The sequence below is a fragment of the Halyomorpha halys genome, unplaced genomic scaffold (genome assembly GCF_000696795.3).
Source record: "Halyomorpha halys isolate HHAL.00 unplaced genomic scaffold, Hhal_1.1 Scaffold94.1, whole genome shotgun sequence".
NCBI lineage: Eukaryota > Metazoa > Arthropoda > Insecta > Hemiptera > Pentatomidae > Halyomorpha > Halyomorpha halys.
In genome coordinates, this window is record NW_027114465.1 from 112,569 (window position 1) to 128,110 (window position 15,542).

Consider the following 15,542-nt stretch of genomic DNA (forward strand, 5'->3'; position numbering starts at 1 on the left):
CCCGTAGCTCAGTGGTTAAGACACAGTCTTACCAATTTTATGTCGGCGGTGGTGATTCAAATCCGGCCTGGGACGCTGACTTTTTTCATTGAGTGGCGGTCCCACAAATTGAGAAACATTGACCCCAATCATGGTTAGGCAATATAGGACACCAATGGAAGTCTTGGCAGAAAAAAAAATACTTAATCTAAATAACACAAAACATTTTAGATTTGAAATTAAGGACTTGTCACAGCTTTTGACAGTAGACCGAGAATACTTTGTACTTCTTAAAGTAATAACGTTTCACAATGACGATGCATTGAAATTGCCCAACTTAAAATCTGCTATGTTATGCCTACGCACCCACAGGGATTGCTAAACTTTTTACTATTATATTTTTATACATTTCCCATTAGAACCCATCGAAAAAAAAGTTTTACACTTACTTTTAAGTACAGCAACATATTAAGTTATTTTTACTTGACTATTTCCTTTATCCATAGTTCATCTTCATATTTACTCGAGATATGCTAAGTTATCTTTCATTTTGATTTGATATATTTGCAAGTGCTACATGTACTAATTGCTTCTGAAACTGAACGTAATCTTTTAATACAAATATAATGATTGTTACTGATAGACATTATACCTCTAAGGAATCTTGGATTAAGATATATAAAAAAAAATCTGAATGATTTTAAAAAATGTAAACAAATATGTTCTATAAAAAAATAGTGTTTCTACAGCAAACTTTTATGTTAATATCTGTTAATAAATTAAAATCGTATAGTTTTATTAAACGAAATTAACATAACTAGTATACTATCGTTTTATGACTGGTATCTTGATATTTTTTCCGTATTTGTAAAACGAGAAAGTATGTCAGTCAGATAGCTTCATACCGTGAAAGCAAATGATTTAATCATGGCCCTATAAAGCGAGGCAATTAAAATTTCTATAAGCACCTGCGAACTTCGCCATGTCGTTGGGACAAGTCCTTTCCTAGTTTGATTGGAAATCGTATTTTTTTATAACGTATTTCATTATTTACCAGTGCGTCGAACACCTGTGATTGACATAAATAAAAAATACATCAGAGATCATAAATAAACAATATGTATGTCTATTTTATTTATTTTATTTTTAGACTGAGTTTTGTTTATTTATCATCACAATCTCAGAAGGAATCTAGTTTCAGATTGATCAGATTATCCTGTCCCACACACTGAATTATTTTATTTCTAATCTAATATCTTTTTTTTCCCTTAGGAATAGTAATAAATGTACAATATTTGAAAGTATAATGTATAATATTTATACAAAATACATCTACAGAACAAAACTAAGCTAGAATAGAATAGTAATATGATGACTCGTCAAATCAAACGACCTTCTATGAAATCATTAACATAAAACATTTTTTAAAAATTAATAACAAATGTAGAAAGTGGATTGAACATAATGGTTTATAATTCATTTATATTTTTACTTCATTATCTCAACGATATTAAATAAATTAATATCATAATTAAGTAAATATGAAACCAATTTTTTTTTAAATTTAATTTGTACTTCTTCATGTTAATTATTTGTTTCTTCATTTTTTTATAATACATGTTTTAATCGCTACGGGGTATAACTGTATCAGGACATAAAATTTCATTTTTAATTTTGCAAATCGTAATGAATCGGTTTTTATTTTATATAAACGTTTGTTAAACTGTAAGCAAAATAAATGAAAAGCATGCTTTCTTTCTGGAAGCATGCTGTAATTAGAAAGATAACACTGTCAAGTTGACATCTTTGCAACATCACAACATCACTTTAAGGGGATAAAATATACTTCAATTTTTCGGTAAAAAGGTAAGATTCAATTAGCACAATTATCAGTGATATACTTATATCTAAAAATAATGGGGGAAACAAATATATAAGAACCTTTTTTAGGTCCCATTCTTACTATTATAATTTACAGTTTGCCATTTTAATAATCTCTGAATTTTTGTTGAAAATAAGAAGGCAATCAACGTAGAAGAGGTGGTTAATATTTTTGCCAGAAATCCCTGAAGGCTGGTGCTCTTATAGTAATCCTCCTCATCATTTCTTATATTTTTGTATTTATTGTGTATATTGTATATATTTGTGTACAATAATGAAGTTTATGCTCGATTTCCAAGTTTCATTTACAATAATTTACTGTATTTCTGTAAGCCATTGTTAATCAGGTTGTGACATTTCAGCAAGAAGAAGGAGAATGAAAACAACATTTTAAAAACATTATATATAATTGTTGTAGTGCTTTATTAGTGATTAATTATAATAGTAATTTATTATAATTAGTATTTGCTTGAAAACAGTTTGTTTTATTAAATTAATACTTTTTTCCTTCCTAGGGGGGGCAGCTCCCCCACCTGTCCCCCTCTGGGTACGCCCATGATGTAAAGTATATGTATTGCTTAAAAAAGAAGGTAATACTTCACAAAATAAAATATTTACTTAAATTTATTTATCGATCTATTTATTTATTTTTATTAGAATCGCGAACAATTAACAGAAATATTTTCTTTCATAGACGTTTTGATGCGCTGGCAAGGATCGATAGTGTTAGATTGAAAGTAATGACGTATTTTAGTTGTACATCCGTACATCATGACACCATTTTACTAACTAGAGTGAACAATAAGAATACTAGATATCTTGGCAGAATAAAACAGTCGAAAATAATTGCGTTAAAAAGTTAACTCTGATTAAAATAGGGCCTATTGAAAAACTCCTTTGTCAAAAATTAGCAAGAAGAGGATAAACAGAAAAAAATGTCTTCTCTACTTATTTTATTTATCATTACTTCATTGCAGAAACCACCAATTTCTGTAAAGTAAGTTGGAATCCAAGGAATTGACACTGATAAGCGATCCAGTTTAAATTATCGATTGAAATATTTGTCGAACTCTACTGAAGAACACATCATTAAGAACCGCAAGGAAAATACATAACATTCCAGTTCACTTCAAGGAGGCAGTGTTATACTCAATATTTTATGAACGCGTCTTCGAAAAACACGATCTTGCTGTAACCTATTAATAGTGTATTACTGCTTCTATTAATAATGTATTTTAATAACACCACTAAAATAGATCAGGTTATCAAACCTTCGTTAATTAAGATAAGATACTTGACAGTCTTGCTTAAAAACTTAGTACAGTACAGAAAATCAATACAGAAATACTCCAGTTCTTAATTATTTCGTTTAAATATTGCTTTGGAAGAAAAAAATATAATCTAAAATCCACAGACTGTTTATCAACAGTGGATGTGCTGATGAATATTTCTGTTATTTAAACTGGCACGTCAGGGAGAAGGAAAAACAAATTCAGTCATGTCTTGTTTTTAGTTTGTGAATGCCGATGCAGCTCTCATTTCCAGCTTCTTAACAATTACTTCACATATTTTATGATTTGTAAGTAACTATCAATTTCTTATTCTGCTCATATGGATTTGTACATTTTTTTTTTTTTTTTTTTTTTTTTGGTTCAGCACCATCCGTTTCCCAAGCACTAAATTTGTTAATGAAATAAACATTGATGTAACTTTTATGCTAATTCTACGTAGTTTTGTAACTAAACAGCTTCTATCCTTTTAACGTCCGAATATGGCAAGACCATTCAGGGATAGCTACTAATCTCAGAATCAGCTAATATAAATGATATATTTGGACGCTGATGAAATTAATCTGACATAGAGCAGCTTACTGTATTTTAGTTTATATTAAATACACCGAACAGCTATTTACTAAAAACAATTTACAGATATTGTTAAAGTTATATTTTTAGATTAGAGATACATTTTTCATTAAAAATTAAACCAGACTTAAACATAATTTTCAAGATTTTCCTTCTCTCTTTTTCATTACTGTTATTTTTAATCTTCCTCTCTTTTTTTACTACTGAAATACTGCAACAGTGTACTTACCGATCAGTCACATATTTGAGAAATGCCATTTTTATTCTGCGAACTTGAGTAGATTGGGAGTAGGACCGAGTGTATCGGATGCTCTGAATGATGACCAGAAGAACGTGGAAATGGTCTTAGTTTTCTTAAAAAGGAATGGCCTTTTAAATAAGATTTAAACCAGAAAATCTGTTATATGTAATAAAAAATACCAACAGAAGTAATTATTTAAATTTTTTTTCTGGAAATTATTTAAAGTGAAATAGAATATAAAGCACGAAACATGGGCGTTGAAGACCTCAGGGTTTTACGCCCATAAGCCCCATACAACAACAACAACTACTGAAATTCCCTTTTAACCGATCTCCGGCAAAAACCAATTCGAATATAGGACTATCAACCCCAATTCTTTACATCTTTCACACCAAAGCCTTATGCGTTGCGACCTACTTTAATAAGAAATAACAAACAAAAATTGTGTGTGACTGAGACAGAGATAGGAGTAGGGATAGAGAAGGGGAGGGGGTAATAGGTGTCTAAGAAATGAGTAACAATAGGAAAATATAAAGTATATGCGTTCAAAACTATTTCGAACATAAAAAAAAAATTATAAGTTTTTAAGAAACTAAAAGCTAAATCTATCACAATTTATTATACTTATGTTTAAAAAAACACTGTGAAAACCTTGGAGCAAATACCTTACTTACCCTTGAATAAATATACTATAATGATTAGCAATCTAAGCACTGGAAAAAACAAGTATTAAAACTAGAAAAATTGAGTGGGATGACGTAAATATGGAACCCAGTGTAGCCTAGAACTGGAAAAATTTTCTCCGCCAAGTAGAAAATATATCAAACTCACTCAGTAAGGCAAACAGTCCTCCTATCGAAATACCGGATAAATCACGTTCCGCAATGGGATAAGGCCCATCGAGTTTAAAAAAGGATCAATAATAAAGAAAAAAAAGGACTGCCCGGAATACAGGTGGGATGGTAACCCTGAAAATGAGAACTCGTAATGGCACTAAACTATTTCATATTAAAATAATAAACTATTCAAAATTTAAATTAAAAATACAAGATCATTTGTAGTTAATATATTTTTGGCAATCAATATTATTCTCAAGGTATACTTGAAATACTGTGATCTAATTCCCTGGTTTTTCACTTTATTGATGCACAATCAAATAATTTTCAATTACTTAATAAAAGAAGAACTAAAAAAAAATAAAAAACTATAATTAGGCTATTTTGGGGAAATATCAAAAGGAAGTCTCCAGTTCTTAAGGTAGTAATAAAAAAACTAAATAATGATATAAGAAGAAACGTGTTTTAACTTTTAAAAAATTGTTAAAAAACATATTATATATTATAACACATCTCTTCTAAATAAGTTAAATATTTATTGAAAATGTTGTTTAGTAACACTTAATCTGTCAGGGGAAAATTAAATTATAAAATAATTAAGTCAAAGATTTTTTTTTGCAGTAGAAATTTAATTTGTAAAGCAAAACCTTCACTTTTGAGAATTGAATATATTAACTTTTGATAGAAAACTCCACAATTAAATGTAATACTATGCTAGGAATCCAATACAATTGTGCATACTCCTTTTATAAAAAATAATTATCCTTCTATTTGGCTAGTCTTTTTTTTTTTAAAAGAATGAAGTGAGATGTGGTATCTCTCTTCTACATTTACATGATCTTTTCTTTTATAATACATTTAACTTTCAAATTTAAAACTTGTTTCTCATTGTTTATATTTTCAGTATTTATAAAACTTCAAGATGTCTCTCATTAGATTTAATCATTAGGTTTTTTTGTTTTTCCATCAAGACATAATTTAAGAAATACAATATTTATAGAAATTATAGAGACTGTGAGTACAGACTATACTGTTCCACTCCAGCAACAGTCCCATCGTTAGAGTACGGCCAATCCATTTGCTTCACATGACACCGCCTAACTTTTGCTATTGTCTTTTTTTAAGGATCTAGTTCTTTTTCACCTCCTCCCGTTAAAGGTATAAGCTTTCTGTTGTTTGGAATCTCCCTTTCTCAGAACCTTAACTCACAACAGCTCGGCTCCTTCTACGGCAGATCTCCCAACGAACCGGATAAGTTGTTGACTTACGGTTGAAATGCGGTTTCTCCAAGGTTCTCATTTGACAGACTTAACTCTGTTGTGCAATGTCCCTCTGGTTAGCCTTCATTTTTTTTTAACCAGAGAGTACAAGAAACGTAACGACGTATAAATGAATGTCTTTCGCCTCTAGCATATGTTCTCGTTAGGGAATCGGTAATGATTATTAATCGGAATGTTGATACACAGGTTTATGATTAGAATAAAAACTGAAGACGTAATTATGTTTGATGTCGATCATAATTTATTTTTCAAGAAATAGCGAGTAAAGTAAACAAAAAAAAGTAAGCAGCTCTGTCACTGAGGTTGTATTTTCCACTTATTTTTTAATGGAATGCAGATGAAAAGTAATTTAATTATTTTATTAATGACTGAAATCCGGAAGGAAGAAAAATAAGTTGAAAAGTGATGTTAAAAATTTAAAAAAATCGGGTGTGAAGACAAAAGTTGAGAATCCCAAAAGGCACTTCTAGCACCAACATGATTTGGTGGAGCAGTAGAAGTGCTTACAACTATGAAATGGTTTAAAAAAAGAATTATTAAAATTAGAGAGAGAGAAAGAATAATGTTTGTAAGAGGCAATCCAATCTAGTGGGGCAGCACGACATTTTTAATAAAGTCTTTTTCTCTTCTTTTTCTTAAAATTTAAAATACGAAAAGTAGTTAAATTTATTATTTATTTTACAAACGACTAATTTGAAATCCTGACACAAGACTAAAAAGACAGGAAACTGCAGGTCTATTACAGCACTTACTAGACACACGGTCTAAACTTCTAATTCATTAACTTTCATACTACTAATTCATTAAACTTCATTACAAAAGACTGATCTACACAACTATAATAAGCGCTATCCTCTCATATCCAATTCTTACAATCCAAAAGCCTTCGTAAAATCCGCAATGCTCCTTACTTTGTCCCTAATAAAATCATGCATAAAGACCTTAACCTTAATTTTCCATATGTAACCGACTTAGCCCGAACCAGATACCATTCCTTCCATTATAAATCCCTAACCGCCCAAATCCAGTTTCTAACGTTGTTCCTCTTCCATTCCTGACAATTCTCCGAGGCGCCTGAAAAGAAGATGGCCAGGAAATCTTCTAATCTAAAAACGTTATTAGAGCGCTATCAATGGACAGTTTCTCTAAAAGCCTGTATCACTCCATTATAAACTTACCTCAAATTTACTCAGTACATTATTATGTACAATTGTAAATTCCAATGAAGATAATAAAAAAATTTTCATTTCAAATACTAACCAGGTTAGAAAAATGATGATGAATCAAATTTCGAATAATCCAAAACATCATTTAATACATATTAACTGATAATTATACAAAATTCTTTTTCAGGAGACGTAAAATAAAGTTCAAAAAATTATGTCTAAAAACGCTTCCCTTTTAATACAGTTTTAACGAGGATATTATCATAATAAATAACTTAAATTCTTTATACCAATCGACAGAGAATTTTTTTCTGAGTCTATGTACTTAAATAAATATTGCCATTTTTTGGACTTAAATCCTTTAAACTTAACAGTACAGGTATATATCTCTAACTGTATTTCCCATTATTAGAGAATATATTTTATATAAATGAAAAAATGCCCATATATGTAAAATAAATCTAATTTAAAAAATCAACAATATCTAGTAACAATGTCTGAATATTGAAATCATTTTTAAACGTGTTAATTACAGAAGAAGGCATTTCGGTTGAAAATTCCTCTAATTCCACAATCCCACAGGCCATCTGTCAGGCTAGCAGGAATGTAAATCGTTCCAGTTCTTATTGCGTTCTTCTCCTAAGTAAGTGCATCCCATCTCATTCATTCTTGTTATTGTAGGGGAAAAAATTAAGTTGACCTAACTTTTATTTTCTCATATTTAGTTTGAATCAATCAACAATATGTGATTTAAAAATATAAGGTAGGAAGAATAAAAAAAATAAAAAAATAATCAAAAGCCAACTTATTTCGATTTTTAGTTCAGAGGTAATGAGGCAACAGTCCAAGAAAGTGATTTAAAAAATTTTACTTAAAGAAAATTCTGAAACATTTTCAATATAAGAGATTAATAAAAATAAAAACAATCCCTGCAAATTATATTTGAATTCTTTATCCACTATTCCTTTTAAAAAATATTAATTCAAATTATAATTAATCAGTAAATAATAAATAGAGCACCAGTCAGAAAAGAATGTTTGCATCATCTTTGATAACATTGGTCCAAAATGAGCTTCTGTATGTTCCGAAAGAATTCTTTTTGATGGTGAAATCAAAAACTTTTGAGGGAGGTTTTAAATTTTTTTTTCTTCGTCGTTTACAGTGGTTTGTTATTGAAAATAATATATCTATACAAAGTTCAAGTATTTTGGCAAATATTTTAAAAAATCCTCAATTTTTTTTAATTAATTTTTTTTTTTTTTATTAGTTCAAATAATACATATGTTCAATAGAATAAGGCAGCAAATTTCTTGAGCAATTCTAAATAAAATGAACATATTAACCAAATAATTAAAATATTTAGTATAAATTATTGATGCTTATGTAGTATAATGTTTTAGAAATTTTAATACGAAATTGGAATATGTTAAATAAGAAAGATTAGTACGATTAAACTGCAACATATTCTCAGCGAATCCTCGAGTTGGGGACAATGATTTGAAGATTTTTTATTTTATTTAACGAGTGTATAAAAACATTCTGTAAATTTATATTTTCAAAACCTATACTATTAAAGTCATACAGGACCTAGTAATGTATATTATAATAAATGATCCAAAATTCGATCAATGGTTTTATATAGTTATATACTTCCAATACCAGTGATCGAAAACTTTGAGAAAATTAGCAACATGTTATTTTTTTAACAAATATAACAAAATCAATATGGAACAGCCGACGACAAGAAAAGTGAAAGAATTCAAAGCATTATTTACATAATTTAATGAACTTAATTTCGTCTATTTTAACTTTGAACATCAACAACTTAGTTTAGTAACTAAATGAATTCTTCAGATTTTGAGACCGGGAGAATGCTCAGACTAAAAGGCCCTAAATCAGACACTGAATCACTCTGAACCTAATTTACATATCGTACAGTCGGAAAGATAACTTTCATTCGTTAATCGTCAAACAGGATTCCTAAATTTGTATTTTATTTATATTTTACATTTTATAAGCTTTCTTGTATCGAATTTACGCGATAGAACTGAGTTGCCTTGTAGTGGAATGTCTTCATTCCTCGTTAAGGGTTACAAATATATTTTCTTCTTGATTGTTGTTGTAAAATGTCATTATTAAGCTTTAAGGACACATTTGTAATACAAGCATCAAATCAATATATAATCACAATCAATTTACAAGTATCAATCGGATTTTAAAGTCAACTTACTGTTGCTATGTACAGTAATTAGTATTTAGGAAACTGATCAATGTTTTTTTATGTGAACTTAGGAATTCGCAGGCGTGCCGATACTACGAGTTGAACAGTGTTTAAAAAAGATATATATTGTCAATTTATAAAACTCATCCAAAACTGAATCGGCGTGAAACCGCCACCCTCGCCGCAAGATTATTACACCAAAATAATAACAGGGAATCTAACACTCCACCCCATCCCCGAAATCTCCTGATAGAAGGCAAGCTTTTCTTTACATTTACTAATAGCAAGTGGAATAGTGTTAGTGAAAAAAAAATACTAATATAGAGATATGTAGAGTTAGCAAAAAACTTTATTTGTAATTTTCATAAAATTATAAAATTTAATTTACACATTTTATTGGACGGTGACGACACAATGCCTTCGATCACTCATGACAATTTTTTTTTGCAATGAATTATAGCATAAACTGACTTGTCGATTCATGTTATAAAATAAAAAAAATATATAAGAAAATATCTTCTTTTTTTTCACTTACTTATACATGGTATATATAGTAAGGAGAAGTATTGGGATCGTGAAAAATTAAACTTTGAGTTTTTATTGAAAACACATGGTTTAAAATACTAAAACTACTGAAATTCTTCTGATATCTTTCTCTGAGGTACATTTTTATTTATTTGAAACTATTACCCTTTTAACATTTTTATTAGTAATAAAAATTGGATAAATATAAACTATGAAATGATATTTAGTCTAAGAAAATATATTTTTTCCTCGTTGAAAACACTTTTGTGGAGATAAGAGTAGTAATATACCATTATTATATACAGTTGGAAAGCATAAGATAAAATTAAAGATAATATTCAGCATATAAAGTGGAATAAGGTAATGTAGAATGACGAAAGTCGCAAAAATAGATATGGTGTTTTAACAGTTCTGACTGGCGCCTGCGCAGTGCTATTTCCGTTTCGCCAATTCGATGATGTTTTCTTTGTCACCATAGTTGTTAAATAATTATTTTTTAAATTTCACTTAATCAATATATAAACCTTTCAGTTAACAGAATGATTAACTCTCTAAATTCATTCAATGGAGCATAAAGTTTTACTAAAATTTACATTAATTATAGTGAAATGTTATATTTTTGTATTTCTGTCCTACCTTTACAAAGAAAAATCTTGAATTTTTGGGTGTTAGTACGGGAAAGTATTCAGTGAGTAATAGAAAAATATTTGTAACGAAACGAGCAATGAATAATTTCAAACCAGTTTTTTTTTTAAATTTTATTGTAACAAAAACTCAAACTAAATAACTAAAGTTATTAACTTATATTCTACGCCTCGTGAACGCCATGACATAAGTTCATTAAATAACAGGGCATATCAGAAACACAAATTGATTGTATTGCCGTTAGATTGTACGTGAATATAGTTATCTGGAAATGATGAATTTTCGCTCGTTAGTTGGAAGTATTTATTGCAGAAAATAACCGACATCAAGTTACTGGAGCCCACGTGACCCGATGGAAAACAACAAGCCTCTCCCACAGCCCTGACCTTGGCGGCTCCAGGCTTATCGAATATCAGAGGATGCTTTTCTTAAGTCGCTAATCGTAACCGATCGCTCGTAAAATCCGCGTCACACTGTGCCTCCCTTCGATATAACATGCCGTGGTTTGCTTCTTCGAAGGTGTTCATTCATCCGTCAATACAGTACGATGAATGGTTCTCATTCATTTAAAAATTCTTTTCATCAATAACTGAGAGTCAATTATGAGATCCCAAAATTATCAGTTTTAATACGTTAATTTATTTGGTATGGAATTTTCTACTCAATGTGGAATCAAGGTGAGGCCAGATGAGCTCCGAAAGAGACAAATAATTTTTTTTTGTAGTTAAGAAGTTTGTATTATAGATTGACAATAGCAATATTTATTGAGACAATGAGGTACCAGCCATAGTAATAAAAAAACTTTCAAGCAAAATTTAAGTTTAATCAATTTTCCCAATATTGCTACAATCAGATATGTTTTTCTCTGCCTGTGTGAATTAGATGGAGAAAGAGGTCAATGATATCTCTCGAAGGTACTTAAAAAAATAAATATATTTAAATTTACCGAAATTTTTAAAATAATAAAATCTTGTTAATTTTTAGATAGTTGTTTTTATTCTTTGGATCGCTAGAAACTTTAGAATATTATCTAATCTCCTATATTTAATTTTACGTTTCGGGGTTTTTAGCCCATCATAATTCCTGTAATTGTATCATTTAATTTTCACAATTTATATATACCATTAAGAAATTTAATCAATTTTATCGTATTATAACGATACCTCGACTGCAAAAATTGTGAATTAATATATGTAAAGGAAACGTCCAGAAAACCAGAAACTAGAATAAAATAATATATAAAACGCTAAGAATATAAACTGCTCAGATAATTAACTTTGAATCACAAAATTTAACATCGATAACCCCACCATATTAGACAAGGCAGAAAACACAAAAAGAAGATTCTTCTTAGAGGCAATCCACATAACTAACAACTTTAACAAAACTGTAGAATACAAAAATGACACACAAAACTTTGTACACATTATGCAGACATAATAAATAGGCTGGATATATCAGTTTAGGCGGAGAGAATCAGTAGAACCTTTATTGATACAATTTCTCCTAATTAGAACAAAGATATGCAATTTGGATGATTAAATTTGTTTAGAAAAATCAAATGCAGACATCTCAACAGGGAGATAGCCAAACAGCACACACGTTTAGAGATAATTTCTAAAAAAAATCAATACCTTGAGTAAAAAAAGAGAAGTTTGTGCTAATGAAACAAATGAATGTAACAACAGTGATCGATACTGTTTAAACAATATGTTATAGGACTTTTAATTCAGTAACTACAGATGAAACAATTTCAGCAATGAAATAGATAATATTGATCATAAAATTGAGGAAATGTTTTAATTGTATATATAAATTTTACAAAATTAAATGATACAATTACAGGAATTATAATAATACCAGAAGATAGAGAAAACATCCCGAAACGTTGTCAAATTAAACCTAGAATATCAGATAATATTCTAAAGGAAGTTTTTATCATCTGCATGTATGTAGTATGTATATATAGCATATATATTTATATTTATGCATATAGTATGTATATTGACTACATTTCATAAAAATGTAAACATATAACTGAAACAAATGATTTTTTCTTATATGTAACCTATATGTAGCATTATTCAAAAAATGCTATTTTATAATAATATTCAAACAAAGCAGTGCTATTAGTAGTTTAGTTTGCATTAGGTATAATTCCACTGACTTGCACAATGCTTATTTATATTTTAGTGCTATTTAACTCCTCTAATATCGTTAAGAGTCACCTCCATTATGAAACAAGAAGTACTTAGCAATACTATTATAAACGGGGCCTAGATGGTCTTAAATATTTTTAAAAGTTTGTATAAAGTCATCTATTAATATACACATATTTTGATCCTAGGAATAATTTTAACTAAATACTTGTAGAGAGTTCAGGGCCAACCTGTCTATGACATAATCAGGTTTATGCAAGTGATGGTACCTAACCGTTTCTGGCTGAAAATAAATTTTACAATTTGCAACGGTTTCAGCGAATGACATTAAAGACTGGTTTAATATTATGTTTATGAGGATGGATATCCTTTTAACCTGAACACAGATGTTACTAGGAGAGTTATATAAATTAATAAAGTTATTTTTACTTTAGTGGACCTGTTATAATTTGTTTTTTTTTTACTTCTTGTGTTTTAATTAATAATATATATATCATTGTTTGATAAGCAGGTGGGGTAATTACACTCTATTCTAACGGCGTTTCTCGGATAATGAGCAGATGTCTATCCTAGCTCCCGCTCAGCTAAATGAATGGCTATTACATCACTGAGTCAATTAAATGTGGGCAGAATCAAATAGACAATTGTGGGGCATCAAAATGCCGCAAGCGTCGTGACGACCTGTCCCCCCTTCCCCGGCGGCCTCTGGCGGCAGGATTCGCACTCCCGCTCCACCTCGCGGGACTAACAAAACAAAGCCATTGAATCTCATTAAGGCCCTCCTTTTGCATGACAGCTGTTTTGTTTACCCAATGAATACGCCGTACGACCTCGATTGTCAGAGATTATTAGTGCTACGGTTATCTCTTGTGTCGAATTTGTCGGTCTTCAAAATAATCAGATCCAATACATTAAAACACTATGTAGAAAAAAATTATATTAATGTATAAGAAACATGAGTAAGCTCTTCATTGACGCGTATAAGGTATTCTATATTTCTGAGAAAAAAATGTATTATACCTCCCATAGTTGGAGTAAATACCAGGGCTGTCTTTGGCCAAGTGGAGGTAAACGAAAGTGGGGATAAAGTAGACGACGAAAGAAGGAGGATAGGATAGATGTTATATCTCAGGTATTTTAGGTAGTATAGGAGTAAAATTGGATTTGAGGATTGCCGGTCTAGGTAGGTATTGAACTTACCTTTGGGATCGCTTGATTGGTTTCTCGTTTAATGTAAGTTCGAATAAAAGACTGACCAAAGAGGAAGATTGGGATAGGGCAGGAATTTTAATATTAGTGATACATTTTTGGAGATATAGGCTGTGGATGGGAGATCTGAGAATGATAATGTGAGGTTTGAGAGAGAGGATCAGAGGTCGAAGGCTGACAGTATGAAGTCTGAGGTATACTCTCAAATACAATACAATAAAACACTAGGTAGAAAAAAATTATATTAATATATAAGAAACACGAGTAAGCTCTTCATTGACGCGTATAAGGTATTCTCTATTTCTAAGAAAAACAATTTTTCATACGCCCCATAGTTGGAGTAAATATCAGGGCTGTCTTTGGCCAAGTGGGGGTACTGGATACTTTAAAATACGGGTATCCTGATATTAGAGATGAGACTCTTCAAATTGTTTTCTTAACAAGTTTGGGTTATAAACAGCAAATCAAAATTATTAATTTATGTAATATTTAAAAATTAACAAACACTAAAAAGAATAACTGAACATTTAAAAGACATTTTTCTTGATTAGTAAAATCATGAATTGCATCCAGAACTACAAATGGAACCAATTTACGACTTCATTAAAAATAGGTCCATAAAATTCCACAACTTGGGGAATTCAAACTCATCTCTAAAACTAAAACCCAGGGTACTTCAAGACATACTGTCATGAATTCTATATTTATCCGTTCTAGTATTGTCATTACTACTATTTTATTTATTTTATCCCTTTGTCTTTTTCTCAAAATAACCTTTTTACCCTCATTAGAAGTCAGTTATTATTTTTATATATTTATTTTATTTTATTTTTTATTTATGTATATTTTTTTTATAATGCATCGTTATTATTCACAATTTTTCAATATTTATAGCGTTTTAAATAATTTGAGTTGTCATTTGCACGAGACTATACTCCATATAGCAATTCATTAGCGCAAATTCTGAAAGCACACACCATGATTGTGAACACTTACAGCTTAACAAAGTTTCATAAGATTGTTTTATTGCTTAGAAAATATTATTCACTTCTTGGTCTACTAGTAATGCTATCGATCATAGGAGACGGGGTTGCCATGGATATTTTTTACATTGGTTTATTAAAAAATAACCCCATAGATTATTATACAATGGATTATTGTTTAAATTTATTCAATAAATAGATTGGAATTATTCAATTAATTTTGTATTTTATTTTTTCGTTTTACCGAATTTAGCCATCATTGTCGGGATTAGCAAATAAATGTAATTATAAATGGAAACAAAAGACGTTGCTTCAAACTGAACCGACGGCCCTAGAATCACTATAAAGTACGTTTTTTTACGCTTAGTTCCCTCAGGATTTTTCTGCAATAATAAAGATTATCTATACCCCAAAAATGACCAGAAGGAATTATTCTCGCTGCAGGAAGCGATTGAATGGGGATGCTTCAACGTCTCCAGATGCTGAAAACAGTAACAAAAGCAATCAGTCACACTCAATGAATCAGAAAGTCGTCTTCGATGGACAGACTTCGAG

General features: G+C 29.9%; 1 protein-coding gene across 1 annotated transcript in view; it reads left to right on the forward strand.

Annotated features, from left to right (window-relative positions):
* Positions 1-3,362: 3,362 nt before the first annotated feature.
* LOC136796833 (serine-rich adhesin for platelets-like) overlaps positions 3,363-15,542 on the forward strand; it is a gene marked incomplete at its 3' end in the record, with an annotated part of 104,028 nt that continues 91,848 nt past the window's right edge. The window contains 1 exon segment of the mRNA XM_067051662.1: positions 3,363-3,439.